Below are 18317 nucleotides of genomic sequence, written 5' to 3' on the forward strand. Positions count from 1 at the left end.
AGCAGAAAGCCCTTGACAACTTGGGACCAGTTTCCCTGGGAGATTGCCTTACCACCCATGTACCCATCTGCTGCTTCGGTCAGTGGAACCGGAAGCGCCACAGGTGCCGTATAAGACCCCCTCTGCATCTGTGGAGGATTCCTTAGCGTGAGAGCGAACCTGTGCTTTGGAACTTCCTGTCTACTGACACCAGGCAGGTGCCTGTACTATTTTCTGCCCCTGCTAAAAACTTTTTGTGGACACATACTTTTTATTTTTATTATTACTTTTAAGATCAGTTCCACCTTTTGTCCAAAAAGCTCAAGGAGGCGTTGGTGGATCTCCTTCTCCCCTTTTCACAAAAACTCTGTAAGGAAAGACTGAGAGTGACTGGCCAAGGTCACCCAAGGAGTTTCATGGTTGAGTGGTGAGTGGTACCCTGGTTTTCCTGGTCCTACTCTATGTAGTAGCCGAACATCACTTTCCACATTCCAGAAAAAAAGATGGAGAAGTAAATAAGCTGGGGGGAAGGAAATAATCTTTCCTCAAAGGTCTGCAAATTTAGGTGGGCCCTTGTTAACTGTCCTGCGTGGCAACTTCTGTGCATTACTCAGACGTAAGCCCCACTGCATTCCATGAGCTAAGCAAAGGTTTAACTTAGTGAGTCATCTGAACCCAGGCTTCTGCTTATACTCTCTCCAGACTAACAATGAGCTGTAACCAAAAACAAACCTGAGGTAAATTTCACCCCCACAAATCAAAGTTTCTGCTTACTCCTCTTTAACATAATAATACTAATACTACTTTAACATAATAATACTAATAATACTACTACTACTACTACTACTACTAATAATAATAATAATAATAAATATACCCTGTCAATCTGGTTGGAAAAACTTAAGAAAACTTAAGATGTCTATAGAAAACTTAAGATGTCTATAAATATTCATATGGCACTCACTGTGATTCATCAGAAAACATTTTATTGCTTCACTGAAGTGGAATGAGGCAGCTCAATTCTTAACATGCAGGCGCATGAGGCTCTTAAATTAAATCCTTAAACAGCAACAAAAGTCTAGTTACAGAGTGAATGGCCAAATGAAATATTCTGGAAGACTAAATTGATAATCCAAAGGGGTAAAAAGACAGTTCTACCAGCAGTACTGGGGTCAAACACATTTGCCAGGATCCAAAGGGATATTTCAAAGTCTATAAAGATAGTCCCAGATTATTTTTAAAATAGTGTTTCTTCTCACTGAATATTGTAAAGCCAGGCTACTTCACAATCCTCTTTGCTCTGCTTCACAATTGGCTTGTCCTGTGACCTGCAAGGCTTCTGTTGAAGAAACATTTGCCGAAAGTGGCCCCCTGCCATGTAACTAGTTGTGCAGCGCTTTGGATCCTGGCCATTAGCTGAAAGTAAATTATATTGATTTAATGTGTTTAGAATAAGAGAGTCTCTTGGGCATATTTAAAACCACATTAAGTACATGAAGCAAATAAACAACATTATTTGTCAGTCAACAAAAATACTAACATTGACAATGAGTAAATAGGTATATTTATTTGGAATTATATATCATCATAGCTCTAAAAGGAGGACAGATTACACAACATTTACAGTTGCATATTGAAAAGCAGGACCAATCAAGGAGAGATGGATACTCCTCCCATCATGATCCCAATCTTACCTGCCTTTGGAGACAAGAAATTATAAATTATCTACCATCTCCAGAGAATGGAGTTTTACAGAAGCAAAGCATAGTGAATGGCATTATTTAAAGTACCTGCAAAAGCTGAAAGTAATAAAAACAGTTGGAATAAAAGAGAAGTCCGAAGCTGTCATTTTGTGCACTCATTCCTGTCAGCAGGATTCTCCTTCAAAAGCCGGACATGATACCCAGCGGAAAAGTACCACTTTCACTTTTAAAATTGAAATCAACTTGGTAGTTTCAGTAAGCTCAAATTAAACAAGTTTTAAGACTGAAAGAATGAGCTAACTTTGTTAGGAACCTGGATAAAAAAGCTTTTCTCATATGGGAGGCCTCAGCCCTGAGGACGGGTCTAATGTAAACTGAGTACCAATAAGAATGCTGCAGCCTAAGAGAAGGTCAACGAAGACAGGAGCTTAGAGGCAGAGCACGCTATCTAAATTGAAGTTAATGTTGTGAATTACAAAAGCACAATTCAGACATGTGAAAGTGCATTGGGGAGGAGTGGGATCGGAGAGAAAGCCCTCCCCTCTACGTATATTTTTTCACAGCTCCGGTTTGCAAACTGTAATGACAGGATTCAGCACTTGTAGGCCTTCTATTATTAATTGAGATAAGCCAGCAATCTGTCCAAACCCAAGACCAACTTCTGACCCCCAACATGGGACCCATTTTAACTTTTTATTTATACTTAATAATGCTAATAATGCACACTGTTAATCCTAAAATGGTATTTCACAGTGCAATAAAGTGTCACATTGCTATTAAATAAAAACTAGTGTCTATCTTTCCTTTTGCGCTCTCTCTCTCTCTCTCTCTCTTTTCCATTGCCTGCTGGTGCCTTTTTCTCCCTGTCCTGTTACCTAGATCCTCTTTCACAATTCTCTCTCTCACGAATTACTCTACTCACAGCTTCTTCTACCTTCTCACTTATTCCACCTTTCTGTCTTCTCCCTATCTACTTCTTTTCACCTGATGCTGCTGACTTTCCTATAGGCATTCCATCACACTTCCATAAAGCAAATAGAAACAGTTTAGAGTCCCTCTCCCCTCTCCACTAAAATCTACTCCCACCACAGCTGGTGCAAAATGCAATGGCCAGAGTGCGCACCAGAACAAGACACTTTGAGCATATAACACCAGAACTGTGGCTGGGTGATCTTTCGCCCCTGGCAGAACCGTCAAGATTGTGTTCCCCAGACACAGAAAAATTGGCTCTTCTTTCCGCCTCTCCTCCAATCCCCAGACACCCATTCAATTCACCCTCTATATAAAACCATTTCTTATGAGGCAATAATCAATATTTATGGACATATTTTTAGCCAGTTTTGTGCCCCCCTTGTCTGCGTCCCTGGTGGGGGCCCACCTCACCACCCCCTAACTACAGCCCAGTATAACACTAACCCTGTCACTGGTTGCCCATTAGTTTTTGGGCCCAGTTCAAAGTGCTCTAAAGCCTTACTCGGCTCAGGACCTCAATACCTTAAGGGCTGCTTAACTGACCAGGACCCTGCACTTGTCACTGGGGTCCCTTCTCTATGCCCCCCTCCCAGAGAGGTTCGGAGGGTGACAAGAACAGGCCTTTTCTGAACTCCCCAGAGAGGTTTTCCTGGCACCATTGTGACATGTCTTTAGGCACCAGGCAAAAACATTCCTCTTTACCCAGGCCTATGGCTATTAAATAATCAATGGCCTGTGAAAGCATGGGGGAGAGGACTGGTATTATAATGACTATTTCATTATTAGGCTGTCTGTCAGTGTGCTTTTTATTATGTGTTTATCATCTATGTTTTGTCATGTGTTTCTAATGATGTACACCTCCCTGGGATCTTCGGATACAGGGCAGTATATAAATTGAAAACTACGACTACTATAGTCATGTGCACAGCATTTCCCCCTTGTATCTCACCAGAACACATGAGCTCAAATGCAGAGCCTTTGTGGAGCCGGCTGGGGGGGGGGGGTCATGTGGTCTGGGATGTGAGGTGGGAACACTGCATGTCTAGGTGAAGCTGTGAAAAGCAAAGCAGAGGCAGGACAAGGTGAGGCACGAGGAACTTGCTAAACTGTAAAGCAAGATGCCTACTATATGGATGCCCCTTTTTGGACCCGCAGAGAACTTTTCCCCTGGTCCAGTGCGACTGCAGGTTGCATGCAGTGAGGTGAGGATGTGATGTCCCACTCGCCTCGACTCCCACATTCTGCAGCTGTGCAGTCTTTAGCATATGCTCCACCGGGGTGCAAAGATCCGCCCAGCACCCCCAAATTTAGTTTCACCCCCAAATTAACTTTTATTATGCTTATGTCTGACACCGTGCTTATGCCTTATCTCTTGTTTTTACGAAAGGGAGGGAAAGGAAACAAACTTTTTTATTTGCTCATTTATTTACAATGCACTTATACTTAAGTATACACCACCACCACACTTAAACTTATAAGTATTGTTTAGGCACCTACTTAGGAGAAACATCAGTTGTGTCAAAGGTGCTGCTGACCCTGCTGCCGCATAGCAGTGCAGCTCAATACAATACGTAACATATTTTGATGTAAGAGTTAATTTTGCTTGCACGGCGCCGTTGAGAATGACAAGCGCTGTTGTTGAGTCTGACAAGCACCGGCGTTGTGAATGACAAGAGCCGTGTTGAGTCAAGCGCCGCTGCTGGTGCAGTGCATCTTTGTTAAATGAGTGCACAAAGTCGAAAGTCTTTTAGTGAAACAGTAAGGTATACATTTCGGTAATACCTAGGTATATATGTATTTTGTTTTTCTAGCTTGATCAAAATTATTTATTATTTCATAAAGATAGATAGTTAAGAGCTTAGGTGGCGCTCCCCAGAATTCAGTGCCCGGGTGCCCCGCATCCCTTGCACCCCCAGGTAAAGACAGCCCTGTTCTGCAGGCACTGGGCTCCTTCCACCACTTCCTGGGCTCCCTGGCACTGCCATGGTGAGCAACCAAGAAGACCTGCTGCAGCATCTGTTTCCAACATGCTTCTGCTTCTGGGAGAAGGGTAGAAAGCCATGGAAACAGAGAGTGAATAGAGCCCCTTTATTATACAGAGCTCTCTGGGTAGAGATATAGCTATAGAAAGGTGGAGAATATGATCGGCCAGAAACATGCATCTAACTGAAAAAGGGTTGTGCCTTTCTCTAGGCACATTGCAACCTTTGTGGACAAAACAAGTGTCTCATCAGAAGATTGTGTCCCATCCCAGATGTCAAATGGCGGGTCCCTTTGGTCTGGGCAACCTTAGCTGGAGTCCAAACTGTTGGCAACAGCTTTGCCCAAAGCTGGTGGCCTCATGACCCAACGGTTTCTGAAATAAATCAAGGGACAGTTGACTTAAATTTGACAAAGCAAGAATGCACACAGAAGTTCTCTTAATAGTAAAGGCATAACTGCTTTGTATCAACCTGGGCTTGCACTTTGCCCAAGAGCACAAGAAGCACATTGCTAAAGTCCAGTAGCTTTATTTGCAAGAGCCTCATCAACTAGCAGGCACCAGTGCTGCATGGTACAGCATAATTTATCATCTCCCCACTCCTGATATAGATGATATACAAAGGATGTAAAATTGTACTAAAGTTACATGAAGAGAACTTTTAAAATAAGGTTGTCTACAACTGCTTGCCTCCCCCCCCGCCATTGGCTAGGGGTGGGGAACCAAGCTTCTTCTGCCTAATTTTATGCTGATAGGGGAAGCCTGGAGAGAAAGTTTAGGGTGAAAAAGAAATGGGGGTGGGGGGCAGTCAAGACAGACAGAATGGTGGAAAGCAGGGGAGCCCTCTCAAGTCCATCACATCTGACCTCTGGCAAGAGCAATCTGTTCCTCTCCAGGCAGAGAAAAGAGATGGCCTAGCATTTATAGGAACATTTCATTTGGGGGGGGGGGGGATAGCTTTAGGTTGTGGGTAAATAGCTAAAAAAAAAAAAAAGTAACTTATTGATTAGTGTCAAAAGGATGTTAAACGATATGTTGACAGTTCACAGGGGAGTCAGGAGAAAACTTGCTTCACCAGCAGATCAGTAAGCAATTAGGAAATAAACTTTAGTGCTCTGAAAGTATACAAAAGTTAACCGTGGAAAAGAATGTACAGTGTATGCTTGCTGCAAATAGTGAGATGATGCAACATTAGTTACGGGAGCGATCCGCCCAAATGACTTTTAGGTCATTTTCAGTAGGAAACATTTAAGAAGGGGTTTTATCACCTCCCGCTCTGGAATGGCTTAAAATAGTGATTCACTTGGGTTGCAGACCCTGCTCTGTGCATTTGTTGTTGAGAACTGGCGCCCCGCGCATTTGGGACGTTGGCTTTGCCTCTTGGCGGTTTGAGAAGCATCCCCGACCTTTGCAGGTGTCCACACACTTCCACGTCGCGCTCCTGGGATCGTGTGGGGACTAAGAGGCGGCCGAAGGCGAATCTGGCGGGCCCCTCTGGATCCCTGCAGGATAATCCTCGATTACAGGGAGCAGGGGGCTCTTCTGTGGGAAAAGCGGAGCGCAAGAGAGCGCACTCCCTGCCAGAACCGAAAGGAAGAGCCTGTTCCGGGGGGGGGGGGAGCGCCAGAGCAGCGGCTGCCCCCCTCGCCCCCCCCTACGGGGCCTTCCGCCCGAGAGAGACCCTTTTCGCGCCCACGGAGGAGAGCCTCGCGCGCGGGGTCCGGAGGGGGGGAGGGGGAGGGAGAGCAGAGGGCGCGCACCCCCCAGCCACGCATGCGCGCCTCAGCCGCGCCTGCTGGGCGGTCCTTCCGCCGTGGCTCCTCCCCCCGCTCCTCCCGCGCGCCACAGGGCCGCCCGTCGCAGCGTCGTCCCGCGGGGCTGGCGCCGGGCGCGGCCACGGAAAGCGCCAGCGAGCGAGCGAGGAGCGGGAGCGCGCCCGCCCTCGGCTGACTGACTGGCTGACTGACTGGGCCGGCGCGGCGAGGGGCAGAGGCGGGAGGCTGCGCGGATCCGGCGGCGGCGGCGGCGGGGAAGCGTCTCGGTGGTCTCCTCCGCCGGGCGCCCTGCGAGGTAGGCCACCTCTCCTCCCTGCCGGGCCTCGTCCCAGGCCGAGGGGGAGCCGCGCGGCGGAGGCAGGTGCAGCGCCTGAGGGAGCGGGGTCGCCAGGGAGCCTCCTCCTCCTCCTCCTCGGCTGCTGCTGCTGCTGTCCAAGGTCCCCCGCGCGTCTCCCCGGCGCGCCGTCCTCCGGCGGGGAGGCAGCCGGGCGAAGGCTGGGGCGGCAAAGCCCCTCGCCCGCCCCGCTGGCCGGGCCTGCGCGGCGCTCGCTCTTCCTCCACGCGCCGAGGAAGCGGCCGCGTCCACACGTGACGGCGGGCCGGGGAGGACGGCGACGCTTTCAGGCGGAGGAGGAGAAGGAAGGAAGGAAGGAAGGAGGTGCCGCTTTTAAGCCCCCAACAACCAAGCTACCCCTGCAAGCAGAAAGCCAGCACCTCAGGGAGAAGGCGGGCGCTGCTGGGCACGGCGCGAGGGGGGCGCGGGGAGAGTCCGACGGGCCTCGTTGGCCTTTTCCACGCGGGATCGGGGCCGCCTCGCCCAGGACGCTGAGCGTCTCGAGAAGCGGTTTGACTCCGGAGCGTCTCCTTGGGACCCTCGGGAGGCAGCTGGCTCTTTGCTTCTGCGCACCTGCTCTCCTTGTTCCCTACCTGTTTACATGGGGATCCTTTTCTCCTCGCTAGTGAACATGTAAGAGGCTGAATCGTAGCTGATTCTAGAAATCTATACAGCATAGCTGATTCAAGTTGGGCGCTCGGTGACTATTGCTTTAGTCAGCAGCATGTTTGCAATATGGATTATAAAAGAGTAACAGTTGGTCAGATTAAATGTCTTGGTTCAGCTGCGAAAAAGATCAAAATGAGCTTAAAGTATTCAGTGTTAAAATTACTTTAACTTTGTTTAAAATAGGATTAAAATAGAAACATGGGTTTCGTTCACTTTCCTGAGGATAGATTCAAATAAACTCCAGTGCACGTACTACTGATGCCAATAAATATTTTGCTTTGAGGAAAGAGAGTTACAAATAGGGAGAATTCCCCTGCCTTTCATAGAAAACGTGAGCGCCTGTAAATACAGTGAGACAGTTACAGATAGAGAAAACCTTCTCAAAATATTATGGCCTTTATTAAGAGTGATTCCGGCTTTGGCATTAGCAGAAACAAGGACTCTTGTGGTATACACAAAAAGCAACAAGAGAGGGGCAACTACAGCTCAGAAATTGGGAAATACGAATTATGAATTGAAATACATGTGTTTTGTAGAAATTTTAATAGGGCATTTCTTTGCGTGTTTTCTTGAGGAATAGCAGGACAACAGGAATATATTTATGTGTTTCTGTTTATTATGAAAGAAGTAAATCCAAGGGTTAAAGATTTTGGGGGTACTGGTAGAGTGCAAAATTAATATAAATGTCTGTTTTATTTATTTATAATATTTATATTCCACCCTTCCTTGTGCCATTCAGGGTGACTAAAAACAAATAATAAAATGTAATAAAAGCCAACAACAAGCTGGGGACAATGACTATGTCTTTAGTCAGCAGCATGTATGGGAGGCTTATATATCAGCATTAGAGTTTTTCTGAGTCTGTAATTGTTTTGAAATATTTCAGGGTAACAGAATACTTTCAGTTCTTTGAAGCTCAGAACGACACAAAGTGTCAAAATTTTAAATGTGAGATGAATGCTACCTGGGTGTGAGAAACTGTATTTTTGAATGCTCAGTGAGGTCAAAATGTAACTGAAGTTGGCATGTTGAAAATATTACTCTGGCAATCTTTGGTATTTAGAATCTCTTACTTTCCAATAACTTCCTTGATTTTCAGATAGATCTAAGTTAAGCAACCTTTCTTTGTTTAATGATCTATGTGTCACTTACTCTGTGTTGCTTTCCATTCTCCATACAGTTGCCTTCTAGTCTAAAGTAGATCACTTTAATTCCCATTTTACACTTGTGAATCTAAGGGTGCAAAGTAATTACTTGGCTATGGTCAAGTAATGAATTGTTGTTTATGTTGTTGTTTTTTTCAAATTACAAACACAATCATTTTACTTTTATATCACATTTCACATTCTCAATAATTTTTCTAATTTTCCAAATTTGTTTATGTTGTTTTAATTATATATCACTTTAGTATTTCAAGTAATAAATAATAATCCATGGTTCAGTGCTGCATTTACTGAGTCAAGCTGGTTCTAAGGAGAAGTTGGTTATAGGAGCCAGTGTCATGATCTGTTGCAGGCAAAGCCTGGCCAGAGATGAGGTGGGGAGAGGGAGTTTGAATCCTGGGATGATGGAGGCCCTTTGGGTGGGTGGTTCCCATGTTTAGGAAATTGGCAAGTTGCCTGTTCTGGATGAGAGCTGCACTCCTTCTGAAGGAGCAATCTCTTCAGAGCAGTCTGTGTAGTTTGGGTGTACTCTGGGATACATCTTTGTCACCAGAGGCCTCTGTAGCTACAAGTGCCTTTTAGCAGTTTCATCCGGTTTCCCAACTACATCCATTCCTGGGCAGGGATAACCTGACCACTGTTCCATGCACGAGTAACTTTGGGGATGGATTACTACAATGCACTCTATGTGGGGCTACCCTTGGGTCTGGTTAGGAAGCAACAGCTTGTGCGGAATGCTGTGGCAAGAATACTGATGGGAGCTTCTGGTTGAGAACATAAGACACCATTATTGAAACAGCTACACTGGCTGCCTATCTGCTGCTGAGCCAGGTTCACCATTATTTTATTGATTTTCAAAGCCCTAAGCAGCTTTGATCCAGGATACATCAAGGTTCACCTGAACTCTTCTATTCTAGCTCAAACACCGAGATTATCTGCAGGAGTATATTTGTGTGTTCCTTGAGTTTGTGAGGCTGATATGACAACAGTGAAAAACTAAACCTTTAGTGTAATAGGTCCACTCCTGTGGAACACCCTGCCAATAGAGATTTAGCAGGAGCCTTTCAGCATTTCAGGTGGTTGGACTAGATGACCCTTGGGGTCCCTTCCAACTCTACAATTCTATGATTCTGTACCAACTTCTAAGCACCTGCTAAAACCCTTCCTATTCCACCAGGCCTATGCAGGCAATTAAGAGTACACCCCCCGCAGGGGTTTATTGATGTTTGTTTTAATTTATTTTTGCTTTTAACATGTTTTTAACTTTTTTATAATATTATTGTTTGGTTTTGTTATATTGTTGCAAACTATTGTGATATATCTTTATGAGATAGCAGTATATAACTTTTTAAAATAAATATATTGTATGCCATTTTCCCACCACATAAATGTGCTCAAGGCACCTGTTTTTTTCTTCTTCCCTGATTGGCATTTGTCTATCTTCGGAAGCAGAGGAAGACTGCACCTTCAGGGGTGAAGTCAAACTGTTGGAGAGCTGTGGCTATACAGTCTGATATGGGAGAGACATGTTTTGTTGCAGCTGGGACAGATTAAGGTGTCCAGTTGTGTTGATGCAGGTGTGCCGTGGTGTTTCTTCTCTTTTCGCTCCTGCCAGTGGTCGTTCTTCCTCTGGTCTGTGGTGTGGATACACAACCTGACTGATTGTCTCAGGTGCTTGTGGTCATCTGCAAGTGTTTCCCACATGGCAGGGTTAATGCTGCCAGCCTTTATGTCACGTTTTTTGACGTCTTTGTAACACAGAGTTAGTCTGCCTTTGGGCCTGGAGCTTGAAGCCAGCTCTCTGTAGAGCACGTCCTTGGGGAGCCTGTCATTTTCCATTCTGTGGACCAAACCAGCATAGATGTTGCTGAGACAGAAAGCAGCTAATATCACGGAAAGCACATAGTAAAGAGTTTGAACCCTCATCACCAAAAGTTACTTTACATTACAAAACCTAATGGATGTTCACAGCTTGTGTTCATAACCATGATTAGCAGGGTTAGCGTTGTAGGTCCAGTTCAATTTAATTCTCTGCATGTTTGTTTAGAAATGCAGCCAGTTACATTCATTGGTACTTTCTTGCAGAAAAATAGGCATAGGAGTGTAGCCTCATTTTCTCAAGTGCTTTTTTCAGGATGTTGGGGCCCTTCTATTGATGATGTACATGCTTGCTTTGATGTTCCAACAGAAAATGAAGCCAAAGAGTTATTCCAAAGGAACCTAATGTTCCTTATCAAAGCAGAAAAGAAATATGACACTGTCCTCATTAGAAACTGATTCATCAGTAGCCATTGGTTGATCTGCTATTTACAATACAGAGAAACTGGCATTCCCATCTAACAAAGTAGTCAGAACTTTTATAAATTAAATTGAAAAAGTAAGGACCTGCTCTATGGGGATCTGGCTTCAGGCAGCAGACCCGTGGCAGACCAACTGTTAAAAAGATGTCTGCAAACGCAACATTGCGCGCCTTCAGATGTAAAGTTGAACTGTTGGGGAGCTGTGGCTGTACAGACTGATACGAGTGAGACATGTTTGGTTGCAGCTGGGTCAGATGAAGGCACCTGGTTGTGCTGCTTGCAGATGCACCATGGCATTTCTTCTTTCTGTGCTCCTGCCAGCGGTCATTCCTCCTCTGTCCTCTGGTGTGGATACACAATCTGACTGACTGTCTCCAGGTGCTTGTGGTCATCTGCAAGGGCATCCCACATGGCCGGGTTAATGTTGCCAGCCTTCATGTCATGTTTGCAGACATCTTTGTAACATAGAGCTGGTCTGCCACCGGGTCTGGTGTCTGAAGCCAGCTCCCCATAGAGCATGACCTTGTGGATCCTGCCATCTTCCATTCTGGGACATGACCAAGTCAGTGTAGACGTTGCTGACACAGGAGTGCAAACATGCTGGGAATGTGGGCTTGGGAGAGCATATCTTTATTTGACACTCTGTCCTGCCAGGTGATGCCCAAAATCTTCCTGACACAGCACATGTGGAAGGCATTGAGGTGTCATTACTAGTCTTACTACCATAAAGCAGTGTGTTCGACATGCAAGCCTGGTAGATCTTTATTTTTGCATTGGTCGTTAATGTCACCCTCTCCCAGACCCTTTTGGAGAAGCAAGCCATTGCTGTAGCTGCCTTGCCAGTATGCTTGTCCAGCTCAGTGTCGATGGAGAGGTTGCTGGTTATGGTGGAGCTCAGGTAGACAAAATCATCTACCACCTCAAGCATGTGGTCACTAGTGCTGATGCATGGCATGCTGGCGACATCCTGACCCAGGACGTTGGTAATGCTGAAGTCCATGCAGGCTTGTGCAGAATAGTTTATGAGACACCGTAGAGCTTCCTTGGAGTGCACTGTCAAGGCCACGTCATCTGCAAACAACATCTCTTGGATAAGACACTTTTGTCTTGGTGTGGAGATATGCCAGTTTGGACAGACCCCTGTCACTTCTTGAATGGATGTACACACCGTCTTCAGTTGAGTTGAAGGCATGTGAGAGCACCAGGGAGAAGATTATGCTAAAGAGAGTTTGGGCAAGATCACAGCCCTGCTTCATACCATCCTTTATCGGGAAGGCAACTGAGCACCATACTGAGTCATCATACTGGGCGGTGCCACACCTCTCGTGGAAGGACACAATAATCTTGTGGAGCTTAGGTGGGCATCTTTTCTTATTGAGCAGCATGAAGAGTCCTTTTCCGCTGATGAGGTCAGAGCCAGGCGACGCCAACTCTACGAAGCCAGACGACGTTAACCCTACGATGACAACTACAGCATCGGAGTCAATCAGTCAGGTTGGGTACTCACAGTAGTGACCAGAGGAGGAATGACTGCAGGGAGGAGTACACCTGCATGGTACAACGAGAGGATCGGTCCCTCTATTCAAACACTTGTTATACAAAAAAATCACTTATCCAAACATGAGGAATTAGTACCCAATCCTCACTGTACACACTGCACATTCAGATATCCAAACAGCTGGACCTGCGTGCAGTACTGAGTGGCTGGGGAAACTCAGCCAGATGGGTGGGGTATAAATATTATTATTATTATTGTTGTTGTTGTTATTATTATACTCTAAATAAATAAGCATCTTTAAAGAAGCCTTGCTCATTTGTGTTACTGGTTAGCAACAGCCATTTGGCCAGAAACCATGGCAGGGGGAATGGGGAGATCAGACAAATAAGAAAGCATTCTTTTCCTCCTTGTTTCCTTTTGCAAAGTTTCAGAGGATTTTCCTTGTTTCGTCATCAGTTTGGGATAAAAGTTACATGGTTGGTAACGCATTAGAAATCTTCCCATAGGAATCAATGGAAATCATCAGACTCTTTGTGCAAATGCTTGCCTAACAAACAATTTCCTGAAAACACATTGTGTTCGGATAGGAAAACCTGCTTGTACTTCATTCAGTAGAAATGGTTGTCAGCGATAGGAACTATTACTTGAACTAATTACAGTGGTGCCCCACAAGACGAATGCCTCGCAAGACGGAAAACCCGCTAGACGAAAGGGTTTTCCGTTTTGGAGGTGCTTCGCAAAACGAATTTCCTATGGGCTTGCTTCGCAAGATGAAAATGTCTTGCGAGTTCCTGCAATTTTTTTTTGCTCCCCACCCCCTTTTTCTAAGGCACTAAACTGCTAATAGCCTTTTAGCAGCTAATCCGCTAATCCCTTAAGCCTTTAATAGCCGCTAAACCGCTAATAGCGCTAATCCGCTAATGGCCTTGCTTCGCAAGACGAAAAAACCGCTAGATGAAGAGACTCGCGGAACGGATTCTTTTCGTCTTGCGAGGCACCACTGTACTTGAAAATTATTTTGGATATGTTATCTAAATTTAATCTTCTGGATTGGGGGGGATATTTCATGTGTGCAGTGCTGCAAACTAATAAAATAAATATATTTTAAGTGTTATACTTTTAAATGTAATGCAGAAATGCAATATTTTGCAGTATAGTTCATGGTGTTGAAAATGAATTTGCACAAATTTAGGATTTATTTTCCATTACTAACAGTTCACTGCTAACCATGTCTGTTCAGAACTAAGTCCTACTAAATTCATTGGAGCATATTCTCAGCTAAGTGGGTCAGGACTTTAGCCTAAGATAGGCATGGGAGACTGTGTTGTAGTCCTGTTTTGATGCACAGTGTCACTCTCTCCCCTCCCATTTCATTTGATATAAATTGAGCAAACAATTGAGCCTTAGCTGTCACAAATTCATGGTGGTAAATGGCTACTAGTGAGTATTTATTTATTTGTAATATTTCTTACCTGTTCTTCACCATAAGGTCCCAGGGCAGGTTACAGTAGAATATTCAATTATAAAAAATTATAAAAACAGATAAAACCATTACGATTATGAAACAAGTAATGCTGTTCAAAATGGAACAGAAAAGTAATTGAATGCACAATTGATTTTCAAATGACCTTTTACTAGTACAAAAGACAGTGTTGCTGTAAGGCATTATTACGTTTGGCAAATGCTGATGGCAACACCATTTTGCAGGACAGGTGGATCTAAATTACTGAATCCTGCCTTTTTAATCAAAGTTGATACTTGGCAAATAAATGATCAACCAAAGATAATTTATGGTAAGGTTTTTCATTTGCACTATTTTCAAGAGCAACAGAAAACTGGTTATTGAATAATTAAAATGTACTGCGGTCATATCTGACTAGATATAGTATTTCTATCTGTTGCTACTGTATTTTCAGTCATTAGATTACAGGCATGGAGCTTGGTTTTGTTCACCATCTAAAGCAGGGCTGGTGAAACCTTGGGCCCATTGGCCTCTACTCAGCCCTTCAACAGCCCTCTTTTTGCCACTGTTCAGCTGTGCCCACAGCCTTGTTCTGTGATTTGATGGCAGTTTGGTTGGCATCCCACGTAAATACTATGAAGATCTATTCAAATCTGTACCTTGGATGCCTGTTTTTGTGGATCTGTGATTATTCCTTTGGATCACTGTAAGATCACTTGGTGAAATATATGAATATTGGCAGTTCAAACACAAACTGCAGAATGGCAACTTATGTAAAAGCCTAAGCTGTTGCCTGTGTTCTGGTCTTACTTCTTTTCTTACAGCAGAAGGCAATGCAAGTTATTTTAGCTATACTGATTTTGCACAGAATCATCCTGAATTGCTTATTTATTTATAGGTGGATAATTTGTATGTCTCCTTCCTTTTTTCTTTTCTAATTGCAGCACTAGGCTTCATACTGGATGCCTTCTGTTGTGATTTTCTGAGTCTTTAGATAATTATTTTGAAGAAAGCAGGGTATAGAAAGCATTAGGTTGGGAAGATTTCTCACTATTACCCGGCAACCCTATAACTGTGGCAATCTGACAGCCAATGTATGCCAATATAACTTAATCAGGATTCTGTGCACTATCAGCACAAAAAAACAGAGCAGAACAACCCTGCTCCCCACACCTGGTGTGCCCATGGAAACACTGTCAACTCCCACCAATCACAGATTGGCATGCCAGGGATATCCCCATGTCAGCCAGGTGTGAAAGGAGCCAATCTAATGCCTGCTGATGCAGAAACAGCACCATGATATCACTACTCTGCACCACAATCTGCTGCACAGAGTGTGCCTTGCATAGTAGCAACTACTTGTTGTTTTTATTTTGATTACGGTATATGTTTTGTGTTCTGATTTTGTTCTGTGAGCTGCTCTGAGACCCCCAGAGTGTATATAAATTCAATTAACAACCACCACCACCACCACTCTATGGGTTGGAGGCAACAGGGATCCTGGCATACATGGAGTTTGAAATTTGAGGTGCATCACCTCTTCTGTTGCAGTACAGGAGTTGGGAGTGAGGTCTATTAGAGCATGGGATTTGTTGTAAATCTGCTCTTGCCTCTGGGTGGTAGGGATATACTTGATTCTCATGACATAACATCAGGGCTGGGACTGGCAGATGTATCTCACAGTATGGCAGTGTAGGGGGACTTTAGTAAACCCTAAAGCTATCCAGCTGATGTATCTAGGGCATATGAATGTGCTCTTAAAGATGTAAAATTCTGGAATAGTTGCCTTCAGGGAATTATGCATTTGTATGGATCATCATTGGTTTCTAGGCAAGGTTGGATGCACTTACAAAATATGTATGAGTTTTACTTGTGCCATCATTTGGTCTTGTGTTTGTAAAAAACCTGAATACTTTCCCTTGAAACAACTTGAATGGTTTTTGTTTTGTATTCATAACACAAGAACCAGTCCTTAGGCATGTACCTGGCAGGTTATTTTCATTGTTTGCTAAGTGTTTTTGGAATAATAGTCTACATGCTTTTGTCATGCAAACAAACTGTACCACCATTCTGTCTTCTGCACTATGGTTTGTTCTCCTGACTAAGTGCTTTGGTCAGAAAGAGGTGGCTCCAGATTTGACTGTAAATAATTTTGTGTCACAATTGGAGGATTCTTCTGATGAACAGGGCTCTGCCACAAGACTTCCTTAGTCTTTAAGGTGCCATGGGATTCTATTTTTGTTGTTAGAACAAACTCTGGAGTTTCTGGTTTTGAGACGTTTGTGATTGTAGCCCAATGTCTGTACCAGTGTGGGATACTGAGTTGCATCAAATATAGGTGAGACTTGGCAATTCTGCTTGTCAGGCCCGTTTCTCTTCTCTGACAAACAAGGAACCATGCACCCATATTCACACTATACATTAAAAGTGCTATGATACAACTTAACACAGCTTCCACCACAGATTTTGGGAACTTTGGGAACAAGTTCGTTGCTAAGTTGTTAAAGGTAAAGAACCCCTGACAGTTAAGTCCAGTCACGAACGACTCTGAGGTTGTGGCGCTCATCTCGCTTTACTGGCTGAGGGAGCCGACATTTGTCCGCAGACAGTTTTTCCGGGTCATGTGGCCAGCATGGCGAACCAGAGCAGCGCATGGAAACACCATTTACCTTCCCGCCTATTTATCTACTTGCACTTTGACGTGCTTTCGAACTGCTAGGTTGGCAGGAGCAGGGACTAAGCAATGGAAGCTCACTCCATCGTGGGGATTCGAACTGCCGACCTTCTGATCGGCAGGCCCAAAGCTCATGGTTTAGACCACAGTGCCACCTGCGTCCCACACTAAGTTGTTAGGAGGTCCCTATTTCCCTCACAGAGTTACACTTTCCAGAGTTCCCTGTGAAGAAGGATTGATCGTTAAGCCACTCTGGGAATTATAGCTCTGGGAGGGGAATAGGGGCTTTCTAACAACTCTCATCACCCTTAACAAAACACAACTCCCAGAATTCTTTGGAGGAGAAGTGTATCATGGTGTGAATGTGGCCTGAATTCTTTTAAATGTTTTGAGATATCCAAGTCTCTTACTTCGTCACCTTCTTCCTTTCCTATTTTTTATCATTTAAGGAAATACAATATCCGTTTATTCATAAGCTGTTAAAATACAATACATTGTTTATTATCTGTTGCCTGCAGAAGGTCATCTGCAGGCTGGAGATTCTAGAGGGATGTAAGCTACTTCCTGTTTGGTGATTGTAGCTTCTGCCTTTTTTTCCTTTCTCAAAGAAAAAAAATTAAGCATTAAATGAAGTTTGAAAGTTCAGACCTAGTAAGATGTAAACATACGGTACTTACAGTTGGTGGGGGGAATGGGGTGGAGAACCTTTGAAAACTCAAAATTCCTTGCTTTTTTACTGCAACAATACAGCAAGAAGTGATTGCTTCATTTACGTAAGAGACAAATGCAAAACTTTATTGGTGTGTATCATTCAAAGTACACCATACTTTAGCTAACATTTATTCAGTTCTATAATGAACACAGAGGAGAGATGGAGTGAGCCATTGCCCTGCTGGCAGCCTGCTTACTCTGCACAGAGTTCTGTCTTGCCTATGGATGCCAGGTGAGTATTTAAATCGGGTGGCGAAACTTTTCAGGTGCATACCAGATTCTTATTTCCCCATCCCTGCCATGCCAAATTTTACAGGTGGGCAGGGTTGCTCACTTGTTAGATGCTGCAATTTATAAATTTTGGTTTGTCCAAACAAGTTAGATCAGAAGCCACATTTCAATACCGGCAGTGTTTAGCTGAGTGAAAGTCATGGCGTGGAAGATGACAAATGCATATTGAGGACATGTGCATTTATATTCCCTCCCCTCAATATTACATTAAGACAAGTTTTGTCAATATGGGAGGACAGAAATAAAAAAAAAGACATTTTAAGAAGGATATTGACATGCTGGAATGTGTGCAGAGGAGGGTGACCAAGATGGTAAAGGGTCTGGAAACCAAGCCTTATGAGGAATAGTGGAAGGAGCTGGGTATGTTTAGCCTGAAAAAGAGGAGACTGAGAGGAGATATGAGAGCCATCTTCCAACATCTCAAGCGCTGTCCCATGGAAGATGGAGGAAGATTGTTTTCTGCTTCTCTGGAGGGTAGGACCCGAATCAATGGCTTCAAGTTATAAGAAAGGAGATTCAGACTAAACATTAGGAAGAACTTTCTAACAATAAGAGCTGTTTGACCGTGGAACAAATTTATTAGATATATAAACCACAGAGAAGTGGCGATGCACCAACATGGTATTTGAGTCCAGTGAGACATTATTTCTGCTGCATTACCTGAATCCTGTGAAAAGAAATAGAAATTAGATGGGGCAATGCCTGTTGTTTTATAATTTTATTGGTCAAAATTTTGGGTGCATGGCCCAGATAGAAACCATATTTCATGCAAAGGGTGAAGCCTGTAAAAATGAGTGAAGACGAT

The 18317-nt window shown here is 44.1% G+C and overlaps 1 protein-coding gene and 1 long non-coding RNA gene across 13 annotated transcripts in view; one reads left to right on the forward strand and one right to left on the reverse strand.

The window, feature by feature from the left end:
- Positions 1-943: 943 nt before the first annotated feature.
- On the reverse strand, positions 944-6081 carry LOC310659611. The gene is made up of 2 exons (XR_014502861.1): positions 5952-6081; positions 944-1395 (listed from the first exon to the last, which is right to left on the reverse strand). It is a non-coding gene; the product is annotated as an uncharacterized lncRNA (long non-coding RNA).
- The window catches only part of ADARB1 (adenosine deaminase RNA specific B1), a 57052-nt gene continuing 44701 nt past the window's right edge, over positions 5967-18317 (forward strand). For 4 of the 12 annotated variants that reach the window (XR_014502574.1, XR_014502575.1, XM_083401595.1 and 1 more), the window contains exon 1: positions 6464-6705. The gene's annotated coding sequence lies outside the window, so the exon portion shown is untranslated. Of the gene's footprint in view, positions 6706-6884; positions 7378-18317 lie in introns of those variants that run through there. The other 8 variants (XM_083401598.1, XM_083401604.1, XM_083401602.1 and 5 more) reach the window with 4 other exon arrangements.

The sequence above is a fragment of the Podarcis tiliguerta genome (genome assembly GCF_965153285.1).
Source record: "Podarcis tiliguerta genome assembly, chromosome: 1".
Lineage (NCBI taxonomy): Eukaryota > Metazoa > Chordata > Lepidosauria > Squamata > Lacertidae > Podarcis > Podarcis tiliguerta.